This window comes from Schistocerca cancellata, chromosome 5 (assembly GCF_023864275.1).
Source record: "Schistocerca cancellata isolate TAMUIC-IGC-003103 chromosome 5, iqSchCanc2.1, whole genome shotgun sequence".
Taxonomy (NCBI): domain Eukaryota; kingdom Metazoa; phylum Arthropoda; class Insecta; order Orthoptera; family Acrididae; genus Schistocerca; species Schistocerca cancellata.
In genome coordinates, this window is record NC_064630.1 from 16,927,697 (window position 1) to 16,940,172 (window position 12,476).

Below are 12,476 nucleotides of genomic sequence, written 5' to 3' on the forward strand. Positions count from 1 at the left end.
ACTGGGAGATGAAGAAGCTTGCACAGGATAGAGTAGCATGGAGAGCTGCATCAAACCAGTCTCTGGGCTGAAGACCACAACAACAACAATTGAAAAACATTCTTTGAAGCTCTGGAGATGTCGTCGATAACAGGGACACAAGATTATCTACAACCTGTACAGGAACCAAACTGCATTTCTAAGACTTCAATAACTTGAAAGGGAAGCAGTAATTGAAAAGGCAGAAGTAGAGAGGATACAAAATGAAGACTGTCAATAGAAAGAAAAGCGTTCTGAAAAAAAATATCTGTTCACATCGAATATAAATTTTAATGGTTGGGTGCTATTTTACAAAGGCACTTGTATGGAGTGTAGCCTTGTATGTACGTGAAACGTGGTCGATATACAGTTCCGTCAAGAAGACAGTGGACGCTTTCAAAACGTGGTGATAAATAAGATTGCTGAAGATTAGATAAGGGGACCGAGTAACAAAAGAAGAGGTACTGAATTAGAGGAGGAAGAGGAAATTATGGCACAACTTGACGACGAGAGGGGTTAGTTGACAGGACATATTATGAGGCACCAAAGAATCGTCAAATGGCTCTGAGCACTATGGGACTCAACTGCTGAGGTCATTAGTCCCCTAGAACTTAGAACTAGTTAAACCTAACTAACCTAAGGACATCACAAACATCCATGCCCGAGGCAGGATTCGAACCTGCGACCGTAGCGGTCTTGCGGTTCCAGACTGCAGTGCCTTTAACCGCACGGCCACTTCGGCCGGCAAAGAATCGTCAGTTTGATAATGGAGGCTAAATAGTAGAGTGAGACAAAGCTTAACAACGGTAAGCAGATTAGAATGGATGTAGGATACAGTAATTATGTAGATATGAAGAGGCCTGCAGAGGATAGACTACTGTGGAACACTGTATCAACACACAGACTAATTGTATTTCTTGTTAATGCAGCTCAACAGCAAATAGCATTACTTTTCTTTAGGTAGGTCAATTGCGTGTTTATTGCCAGAATATTTGTTTAATGTAGTCTCTGGCACATATGAAGGGCTTATTTCAATAGTGGTACAAGTCCACTTTTGTTCATATTGAGATACAGAGTCCTAAAGTTAAATGAGAGCTGAAAAATCTGCAGTTGAGATACCAAAAATATTCAAGCATATGGCTTCTTGCTAGAGATGAACCTTTATTTCTATTTGTTTGGCTCATTAATTTCAGAAGTATTATAGACAGAAAAGTGGAGGTAAAAGACTTGTACCACTATTGAAATAAGCCCTTCATATATTTGTGATGTATTTGTGTATGTATCTCTATTAGTCTCTGCTAACAGCCTTATGTTAGGGGAAAGTTACAACTTGAATTCGGTTTCTTGTGGCGACTGTCTGCAAATGATGAAGTTTAATTATTGTTATGGCCACTCTGCCATTTGTAGCATTTTCCATAAGACATGTATTCCTTCACGAAATAACAACCAATGACTGGTTACGTATTATCCATGACTTTCGAGTGCTCTGACAGTTCTCAATTTGTGTAGAAGCCATTAGTGGCAAATGTGGCTTTTCCGCTAACTTCAGATATCATGTGACCTTCTCAGGCACATTAAAGGATGCACGAACGTCGTATGAAACTGTTTTTAATTACCGTTTTTGTCGCGGAAAGCAGGTTAATCAAAAAATAAATACGATGTTTTGGCAACCAAATATGGAATCGGCAATTGGATTATAACGCGTAAAGTGGTAACTGTGAAAGCAATTATTATGACTACTCGTCCTTCAAACTACTTGCAAGGCTGTGATCAGTGAGACTTTGTGGATATTGAAAACGATTCACATAATATTATATTTGGTGTTTTATGCCAAGGTGTTTGACACAAAGATTCGATCAGGGATATAAAATCGTTCGGTAAAAGAAATCGACTTATCAAAGACTATACACCTGACTGTAAACACTGTTTTAGCGATGATGGAAAGAGTAATTGGCAATCAGGTGTTATCACATATAATTATAAAGTATTCTAAACATTGCCAATAAACAAAATATCTTAAGGCAAAACGAAATAACAAATAAGAAACTTGTTTACGTGGCCATCGCCTGCAGCAAGCACAGAAATATTCGTTTTGTAAATAACAGACGCCATTTTCTTCCTGTGACGTATTTTATTTGTTCTTTACGCTTTTCACCTCTTACTTTGAGGCACTTCCAGTGGAATCTTTGTATTATTTGTAGATTATGAAACAGTCCAGGTCGTATTTTTTTTTTACGTGAGTAACTGATTGCTGACAGTTAATCGAACTTTTGGCTGGCGTCTGCGTTTCCTCTCATTTGGTCACAGGCTGTAGATCGCATTATAAAATCACTTACGAGACGTAAGTACATTAATTTCACGTTACAAATTTTATTTCACAATTTTATGTTATTTGCGCTAATTGTTTTGGAGCACAATTATTCTTCTGTCAGTAGCTGAGAATATTTTACCAAAAACTGATTTAAAGTCGTAACTACTGTGTGTTCAATTTATCTCACTTCTTATTTGGTTTGTTTATGTACACGTTGCCAACCTAACAAAGCATATGCTGAAGACTAAAGTCTGTTCATTCTGTTTTCTTTATATCTGTTTATGTGTGCGTGTAGTTAGACTGAGCTGAAGAAAGTGAATGTGAATGTAATATTTGCCAGGGCGTAGTTGATAGTTTTCGTGTTCAGGTTGATTCGAGTTTTGATTTAAATGGTTCAAATGGCTCTGAGCACTATGGGAGTCAACTGCTGAGGTCATTAGTCCCCTAGAACTTAGAACTAGTTAAACCTAACTAACCTAAGGACATCACAAACATCCATGCCCGAGGCAGGATTCGAACCTGCGACCGTAGCGGTCTTGCGGTTCCAGACTGCAGCGCCTTTAACCGCACGGCCACTTCGGCCGGCTTTTGATTTAAATTTTTTGTGGCGGAGTTCATGTAAGACTGAGGAAAAAGGGGTTGGGTGCTAGTATACTGATAATAATCATCTGTTGAAATGCTATTCTACTGCTTTATCTATTAATGTAAGCAGTGAATTGACTCTTACATGAACTCCTCCACAAAACATTTAAACCAAAACTGAAATAAACTGAACACCAAACCTTTTAACCACTGTCTGACAACTACTGCATTCACTTTCAACTTTCTATAACTATCACCGGCTAGCTACACACACATACAGATATAAGGAGAACAGAAATAAGCAAACGTTAGTTTTCAGCATATAATTCTTTAGGTTAGCAACATGTACATAAACCAAACAGGAAGGGACATGAGGTGAAAACACTGTAGTTACGACTTTAAATCAGAGTTTTCTGTAAAATGTCTACAGCTAGTGACAGAAGAAAAAAGAGAGAACATGAAAATGTGCTTATGTTCCATAAGCTAAGTTTTAGTTCAATCTCCAGCATGTGACGATGTGAGGGGAAACGCAGATGTCCGCCAAAACCTCGATTAACTGTAAGTAATCAGTTACTCACGTAAATAAAAAAAAGATGTGAACAGTTTTATAACCTGCAAGTGTCACATATCAAAACAATATTGAATCATTCTAGATTCCACCGAAGATGCCTTAAAGAAAAGGCGAAACGTGTCTTGAACAAATAAAGTACACTGGAGCAAGAAAAAAAACGTTTGTTACTTACCAAAGGAAATAATCAAGAACTGTAGATACTTAGCAAATTAGATATTATGACATACCAGCAAATTAGTTTCGGTTTAACTTCTGTAATTGTGTATAGAATATTGTAAATATTAACGTGTTCCATGTCACTGTAATTCTCATTCCACATGCTATTAAAAGCCGTTTAAAAAAATTCATCGATCCGTTCTGAAAAACTAGGCGTTTCTTCCATGTCAATCACCGACAATGTACATCAAAGTCGGCAATGACGCAGTGTGTGAAAGAATACTTCGTGACACCAAACACGGACTACGTTTTTGCCATGCTGACGGAAATGTCGGTGCGGTCACCATCGACCAGACAGGCTGGGACTGCTCACCATACCTTCCTGCTGCTACGGATACCGCGAAGGTCGATGTGTTACCCTCACAGCCTGACGCTATTCCAGCGCCACTACCAACAGCGACGACTTCCAATCCCCTCCCGGTCGATGAGATGGACGCCCCTTCACTTATTGTCTCCGCAACAGCCTTCTGCCCAGGCCGCCGTGACTCCCTCCCGTATTCCGACATAGAGGGATGAACACGCAAACAACGTTCACCTAAAATGCACGAAGTGCTGTACGGTCTTGGAACGAGACAGATTACCTCCCCCTGCAGATTCAAAGACAGTCCGACCCGACAAGGCCTCGGAGAACCTGCACGACGACGAGAATGACGACGACGACGAGAATGACGACGACGACGACGGGAATGACGACGACGACGACGACGACGACGACGAGAATGACGATGACGACGACGACGAGAATGACGACGACGACGACGACGAGAATGACGACGACGACGACGACGAGAATGACGACGACGACGACGACGACGAGAATGACGACGACGACGACGAGAATGACGACGACGACGAAGAGAATGACGACGACGACGACGACGACGACGAGAATGACGACGACGACGAGAATGACGACGATGACGACGACGACGACGAGAATGACGACGACGACGAAGACGACGAGAATGACGGCGACGACGACGACGACGAGAATGACGGCGACGACACGACGACGACGCGAATGACGGCGACGACGACGATGACGAGAATGACGGCGACGACGACGACGACGAGAATGACGACGACGACGACGACGACGACGACGACGACGAGAATGACGACGACGACGACGACGAGAATGACGGCTCTGGCTGTACCAGTACCTACTCTGCCGGCTCGCCCAGGTGCACCTGAACCAATGGACTCTGCTGAGACGTCCTCCGCTCCTACAGATCAGATGGAACTTAAGAACACCACAACGACAGCGCCCTCGATGGCGTGGAGTGACGATGTCGACGATGGCTCAAACCACATGCAGGGTATAGAGTTACTCCAGACACGGACCTAGTAACGCCGCCGATAACGCTGTCACGTGGCACGACTCGCCATTGCCTCGCCCCGCTTCACCCTCCCTGATGGAGTTCCCTTCCACAGCGGGGCACGAATCCAAACCTACCGAGTAGCGACGATCAACACTAACACCATTAGCTCACACGTGAAAATTCAACTTCTGTGAGAGATGATATGGGCATCGGACGTCGACATCGCACTACTACAGGAAGTACACTTGCCCACACTTCCAGACGTCGCGGGATATAGCACTTATCCTTCTTCTGGAGACCACCCGGGATGCGGCATAGCCATCTATGCCCGAGAGGACATTCCTGTGGCTAATATCACATACCTTCCGTCCGCCAGAGGCTTGTCCGTCAGCTTCATGGGGACTCGTATTGTCAACATTTATGCTCATTCACGCTTCACCCATAGATGTGACAGGACACACTTCTATTCAGAAGAAATCGTCCCTTTGTTTCTTGGCCTCTGTGACCATTACTTGATTGGGGGTGATTTTAATTGTGTCCTGCAACCTAACGATCAAATGCCCCACTGCAACACCTGTCAAGAACTGCGTCTTGTCGTCCGTGATCTGTTGCTCTGCGACTCTTGGAAAGTTCGGCACTGCGATGATCCTGGACGTACTTACCAGACGAGTCACTCCGTTTTCAACGCATTACCGAGACATGGGCAAATTGTGAATGCCGCTTACCTTTGTACTTCACAACACTGACATGGTGGCTGGAATGTGCCATGCCTGCCATTTGACGTACCGGTACCTTGATTGAGTACGGCAAGGAAGTAGCTGCATGGCGGGGGCGCACTATCAACTACCTTGTAAGTAGGCTGTTTATATTTTCTTATTGACAACGTTACGTAGCGCTCTGTATGAAAATCACTGGCTGTGCTGTGTGCAGTCTGTGGCTAGTTTGCATTGTTGTCTGCCATTGTAGTGTTGGGCAGCGGCAGCTGGATGTGAACAGCGTGTAGCGTTGCGCATTTGGAGGTGAGCCGCCAGCAGTGGTGGATGTGGGGAGAGTGATGGCGGAGTTTTGAAATTTGTAATACTGGATATCATGAACTGCTATATACATTATGACTTTTGAACACTATTGAGGTAAATGCATTGTTTGTTCTCTATTAAAATCTTTCATTTGCTAACTATCCCTATCAGTAGTTAGTGCCTTCCGTAGTTTGAATCTTTTATTTAGCTGGCAGTAGTGGCGCTCGCTGTATTGCAGTAGTTCGAGTAACGAAGATTTTTGTGAGGTAAGTGATTTGTGAAAGGTATAGGTTAATGTTAGTCAGGGCCATTCTTTTGCAGGGATTTTTGAAAGTCAGATTGCGTTGCGCTAAAAATATTGTCTGTCAGTTTAAGCACAGTCATGTATAAATTGTTGAAAGGGGACGTTTCAACCTCCACGCCGTTTTCCGCGGCCTGGGTGCCAGCCGCCCACCCCTGACACCCAGAAGGAACACAGCAGGACTAAGGCGCAAATTGTAAAGCTGGCGTGCCGTAGACTGCAGGGAGCCATGGTGTGGACCTAAAATCAAGATTCGAAAGAACAGGAACTACCCTCCACGCATCACATCACCTCTTATAGGAAACACCGACGACAACGACTCATCGCCGAGATCTACACCTGTCGCGCCCAGCACGTCACTTGCCAGGTCGAAATAGTCAGTGCCTTTGTAGACCACTACCGCACAGTGTACCAGTGGGAGGCGACCAACAACCACACAGGGGACCACGTGTTTCCACACGTGACTCGCACCCTCGCCGGCGAGGAGGCGGACAAGCTGATGGAGCCGGTTACGTGCGACGAAGTCCGCGATGCAGTCAACAGACGTGCCCTCAATAAGTCACCCGGTGTTGACGGATTGCTCCTAGTATTTTATCGCGCTTCCCTTGCGCTAATGGCGTCACAGTGTACGACAATGTTTCATGAAATGTTGACGATGGGGAACGCCGTACCACCGTCCTATGTCACGGGAATTATTATACCCACACACAAACCGTCCCCTAAATCAACTTTCCGCAGACTATAAAATTTTTGCATGACTCCTGCGGACGCGATGCTCCAAGATCTCGCCTAGCATTCTGTCGCCAGAACAGACCGGTGGCTCAGTTAATATACCAACGGGCACAGGAGAATGCCGTGATTTAATTGCACTGGCAGTGGCGTGCAGCCTCCACGCCGCGGTGGCTCCCATTGCTTTTGACAACACATTCGACAAGGTAAGGCATCGTTTTCTGTTTTCAGTAATGAGCCAAATGGGTTTTCTACCCGCCTTTATCGATATCATCCGGCTCCTGCACTGCACCGCCAAATCGCCGATTCAGGTCAGCGGCCGTGTGGCGGGACCAGTGAAGATCCGGCGTTCCATCAGGCAGGCTTGCCCACTTTAGACACTACTCTGTCCCATAAACCTGGAGCCACTCATCGGGAGTCTGACGAGCCACCTCTCTGGTCTCACTTTGCGACAGCGCAGTTTTCGACGTCGTGCGTACGCGGACGACCTCCACCCCTTGGTTCGCTCACGAAATGAAATATAAACGCTTCTTGATTTGATATCAACGTACGGAACTGCAGCGGGCAGTAACATGAATGTGGCTAAACCCACGGCGATGGCCACTGAACGCGGCCTCTCGCACGACGACTTAGCATATCTCCCGCGTGTACAGAAGCTACGATACCTTGCTATCATTTTCACCTCCACTGTGCGCCATTCTGCTGCCATCAATTTTCGGCGTACTGTCCAAATTATCCGCACGATGGTGCGACAAAATCTCCTCAGCCGACTCGATTCTTTACAATGTGTCGAAAACCTCAATCAACATCAACATATGGCGTACACGATGATCCACACCGCACAGGTACTCCCGCTGCGCTATTGGACGCAGCCTCCAGGCCGCGTTCGGACACTTTCTTACAGCCGGTACGGTCTTCAAGGTCCGTTACGAAACGCTCACCCTCCCCCCGCCTCGCCCTTGTCAATGTGCGACTCCGAGCGGCGTCTTTGTGCACGTTCACCGCCCACAAGCAGTGGAATGGGGGTTCCTTCCTTAAGCCGTCGGCACACGGACCGTGCTGTCGAACGTTAACGTTGAGCGTGCCAAGTTCAACGTGCTGCTGAACGCTCAGGAACGATGCGTCTTGTGCATACGGTACGTGGACCCCAACGTCGTATACGCGATCGCAACGCACTCCAGTGGCAGTTGAGGGATGTTTCTAGCTCGATTTTTTGATACTTGAAGCTCTCACAACATGATGGCAGAACACGGTGAAACGCATACTCACTCAGAATGCTGTGACTGTTTAGCTACCTAATGACCTGTGGTGCGGTATTTTCAACAGTTTGCCTTATTATAACACACTGGGAAATTTTGAAGTCCTCCTTGAGAGATGTACAGTGATGACTAATGACAGTAAAAGTTACTGACAAGACACGAGGCCTTATTTCGTTACTGCGAGAGCGTTTTTCAGTCTTCATATATCCATTGTTATACAAAAGGGGAAAGAGTAAATCGGAGAAAGACGAAGGTAATGAGAAGTAGTAGAAATGAGAACAGCGAGAAACTTAACATCAGGATTGATGGTCACGAAGTCAATGAAGTTAAGGAATTCTGTTACCTAGGCAGTAAAATAACCAATGACGCATGGAGCAAGGAGGACATCAAAAGCAGACTCGCTATGGCAAAAAAGGAATTTCTGGCCAAGAGAAGTCTACTAATATCAAATACCGGCCTTAATTTGGGGAAGAAATTTCTGAGGATGTACGTCTGGAGTACAGTATTGTATGGCAGTGAAACATGGACTGTGGGAAACCGGAACAGAAGAGAATCGAAGCATTTGAGATGTGGTGCTATAGATGAATGTTGAAAATTAGGTGGACTGATAAGGTAAGGAATGAGGAGGTTATATGCAGAATCGGAGAGGAAAGGAATATGTGGAAAACACTGATAAGGAGAAGGGACACGATGATAGGACATCTGCTAAGACTTGAGGGAATGACTTCCATGGTTCTAGAGGGAGCTGTAGAGGGCAAAAACTGTAGAGGAAGACAGAGATTGGAATACGTGAAGCAAATAATTGAGGACGTAGGTTGCAAGTGCTACTCTGAGATGAAGAGGTTAGCACAGGAAAGGAATTCGTGGCGGTCCGCATCAAACCAGTCAGTAGACTCATGAGAAAAAAAAAAGGACTCAGGAACTGTTACGAGAATCGGACCAGTCTGAGGTAGCGGGCTGTAAGGAACAGCTGTGTTGGCTACTGGCTCCACAGTCACTCTTCTGGAGTGGTCAGCCCAGATCACACCTGTTCAAGTGGAGGCAGGTATGGATGCCTGAAAATTAATGTGAGTGGCTATGGCTGCAGGCAGCTACGTAAAAACAGAACTGTTATCACAGCAGTGCATCAACTGCAGGACATCTGGCCTAAACCAGTCATGTAAAGCTTCGAGTTTCTTTGACTGTGGTCATCGTTGCGCTAACACTTATCGGTAACTCCCCACAGGCCTCACAGCAGCGGTACCGCTAGTTTGTGTGAGACGCAGACAGTGGTCCTGCGGGATCTGGTGGAAGCAGTGGTCCGCGCCCACAGCGCCGCGCCTCCAGCGGCTCCCTACCACGGGCGCCCTCTGCCGCCGCGCTGCAGGCCGGCTCACTCCCGCTCGGGGCCACCTTGTAACGCCGGAAATGCATATCCTCCTATTTCCATTTATTGTACTATAAATTTGTTTTCCTTATTTTTGTTACCTGAATATATAACATTTCTGTGTCTTCGTATATTGTAATTGATTTACTATTTGTATATATATATATTTATACATTTATGTCGATGTATAATTGGTTTGTTTTGTAAATATTATTTGTATTTTACCCTGGGTCTTGCCTAGGGAAAGCTGCTATCGAACGATTACATCGATAGGTCGTGTGAAGAATCAAAGTGTGTAGGATCATTGGTAGTGTTAACTCTGTCGCGTGGAGCGCGGGCTGAGCAGAGAGAGAGAGAGTCTGGCTGGAGTAGCGAGTGGAGCAGGTGTGTTGTGTGAAGCTCCCGCGAGTTGCCGCGCTTTCGGGGTTTGGCAGCATGTAATTGCGCTCGTCTTGTGATGATAGTTCCTGACACGGTGTCGCGCACGGGAAGCATTAGCTGGCGCACATCAAGAGCCCGTTTCGCCTGGTGACCGTGTCGAGAAGGAGGCGCGCCAACATCCAGCTTCTGCAACAGCGACGGCCGACAATGAGTGACTGTCGCCACCTCCTCGATCGACGGCTTCAAATCTTCAATCAGCCAACAAGGAAGACTGGGAGCAATAAAGTTTTAGAACTGTATGGCAGACCTCAGCTTTTCAAACTGTACCATTTTCGTAACTATAATTACAGCAACTTAGCATGAACATTTGTTGCTCATTGTCCCAATTGCATTACCAAGCAGGGTCCCTTCCTTTTCCGGAATGAACCCGAGTGTCGTTGAAATTCATACGCCAGCATTAAAGTAACATTATAGCATTTCACTGCTTTAATTTCAAAGTTCAGTTAAAGTATTCATAGCTGGCTACAATATTTAGATTACACAAGCACGAATTAAGAGTGCGAGTTTTGTTACCGTATTTTAGCTTACCTGTGACTGCAGCTCAGCTTGGTACATACTAAAGTTTACTATTGTTAATTGTTCAGAATCATTTAATTCAAGTTCAAAGTTAAATCCCTTATTTCTAAATTGCGTAGATTCAAGTAGCTTTTGAAATGATTGTTGAGGTAGTCCAAGACTAACCGTATTTTACTGAATTTCGATGTGCTTCAGAAAGAAAGCTCACTATTAACTTCAGTCACTAAATTAACTTTCGATTTTCCTGTTTTATTAATTCTTTCGCTAAATTAAGTCAGAGTATAGCGAAATTTATTACTTCTGACAAACTTTCAGTTTTCACACTACACGTGTCAACCTTCAGTTGCCACGCTCCTAGTGCTAATTATATGTGTAATAACCTTTCTTTTTCAGTTACTATAGTAATTGTCCTTAGGACTGGCGACCGTGATTTCCCCCAAATCTCAAATACCTAATTACCGCTAGTTAATTGTTAACGTAACGGCCGCACATTTACTTTCTTTATTAACTTTACCCCTTTTAAAAATTAATTTCCATCAGTTTCATTTGCATTTTTCCTTTCATTTAGATGTAACCCATTCCTCCCTCTTTACCGACAAATTAACTTCGGTGACGATTGCTTTTCCCAAATTTCCATTAGGTACACGCGGTTCAATTTTTCAATTTCATTGAGGTCTATAAGTGAGGGGGAAGTTACAACGGGACACGGAACTGTTGTGTTGTGGGTAGTTCTGCATGTGAGTGGCCTTGTTATTATGGAAGTTCAAGTGTTGCTACAAGTGTTATTACAGTAAGGTGATGAAATATGGAGTGATTCAGAGGAAAGTTCATAATAATGTAATTAAAAATGAGCAGTGCCACAGATAAAGTGTTTGAGTATCCGCTAGTTGCGTGTCGCACCGTACATGAATCATCCGCGCCGTCTTCGGCCTCTCAGAATGAACTAATGTCGATCAGCAATATAGTTTACCACGAAAGAGAGCGTTCAAGTGCCAGTGTCTTGTAGTGAGCGTGAGAACGTGCGTTCGGACATCGCGTTTCCGCGTCATCAACAATCAGCCGCATCGCGAAGATTATGCGCACGCTCGTACGACTGAGAACTGAGGAATTTAAATTTATAACAGTGTTTGTCAACGAGGACTGGTACTAAATGTACGTACATGCGTGACGAGCGTAACAACTTTCGTTCGATCATTCGGCCTCCGCATCATCAGCAATCACCCGCGTCGTGTCAGTTACGCATACGCTGGTCCAAGTGATATTGTGGACAGATAATCGTCAAGAACTCTAATTGGGATAAACACTTATGACTTAGAATGTAAACAGTGCAACCTACTACTTTGTTATCGTCTCAGAATATAGTTGTTCATACCAGACATAGGACAGTGTTTTGTTTTAACGTTGAGTGGCTCTCCTAAACCCGCTTTCATATTTCGATTGATAATTTCAGGCAAGCCAGCAGCAGTGTGGAGCAGGACAATACGACCGCCGCGGGATTATCAGGTACGTGGTGTGGACAGGGAGCATGGTCAAGAAACCCGAAGCGAGAACCAGTTAAAGGTGCCCCACCCCCCACGATTTGTTCCCCCAGGCGTGTTACAAGGGGACACAGACTATTAGGTCAGCCAGATCATCCACTATCGCTATCACCGTCTCACAGAAACTTACAATTCCGTTGCTACGTCGCCTGTGGGGTGATGTCGATACGTGATATCACATACCCTCCGAAAAAAAAGGTTCTAACCGTCGTCGTGTAGTGTAGATGAGGGAGGGGAGGACTGGATGCAGGTGGCAATGGGGGAAACGGAAGTCGAAGGTGAGGCTGATG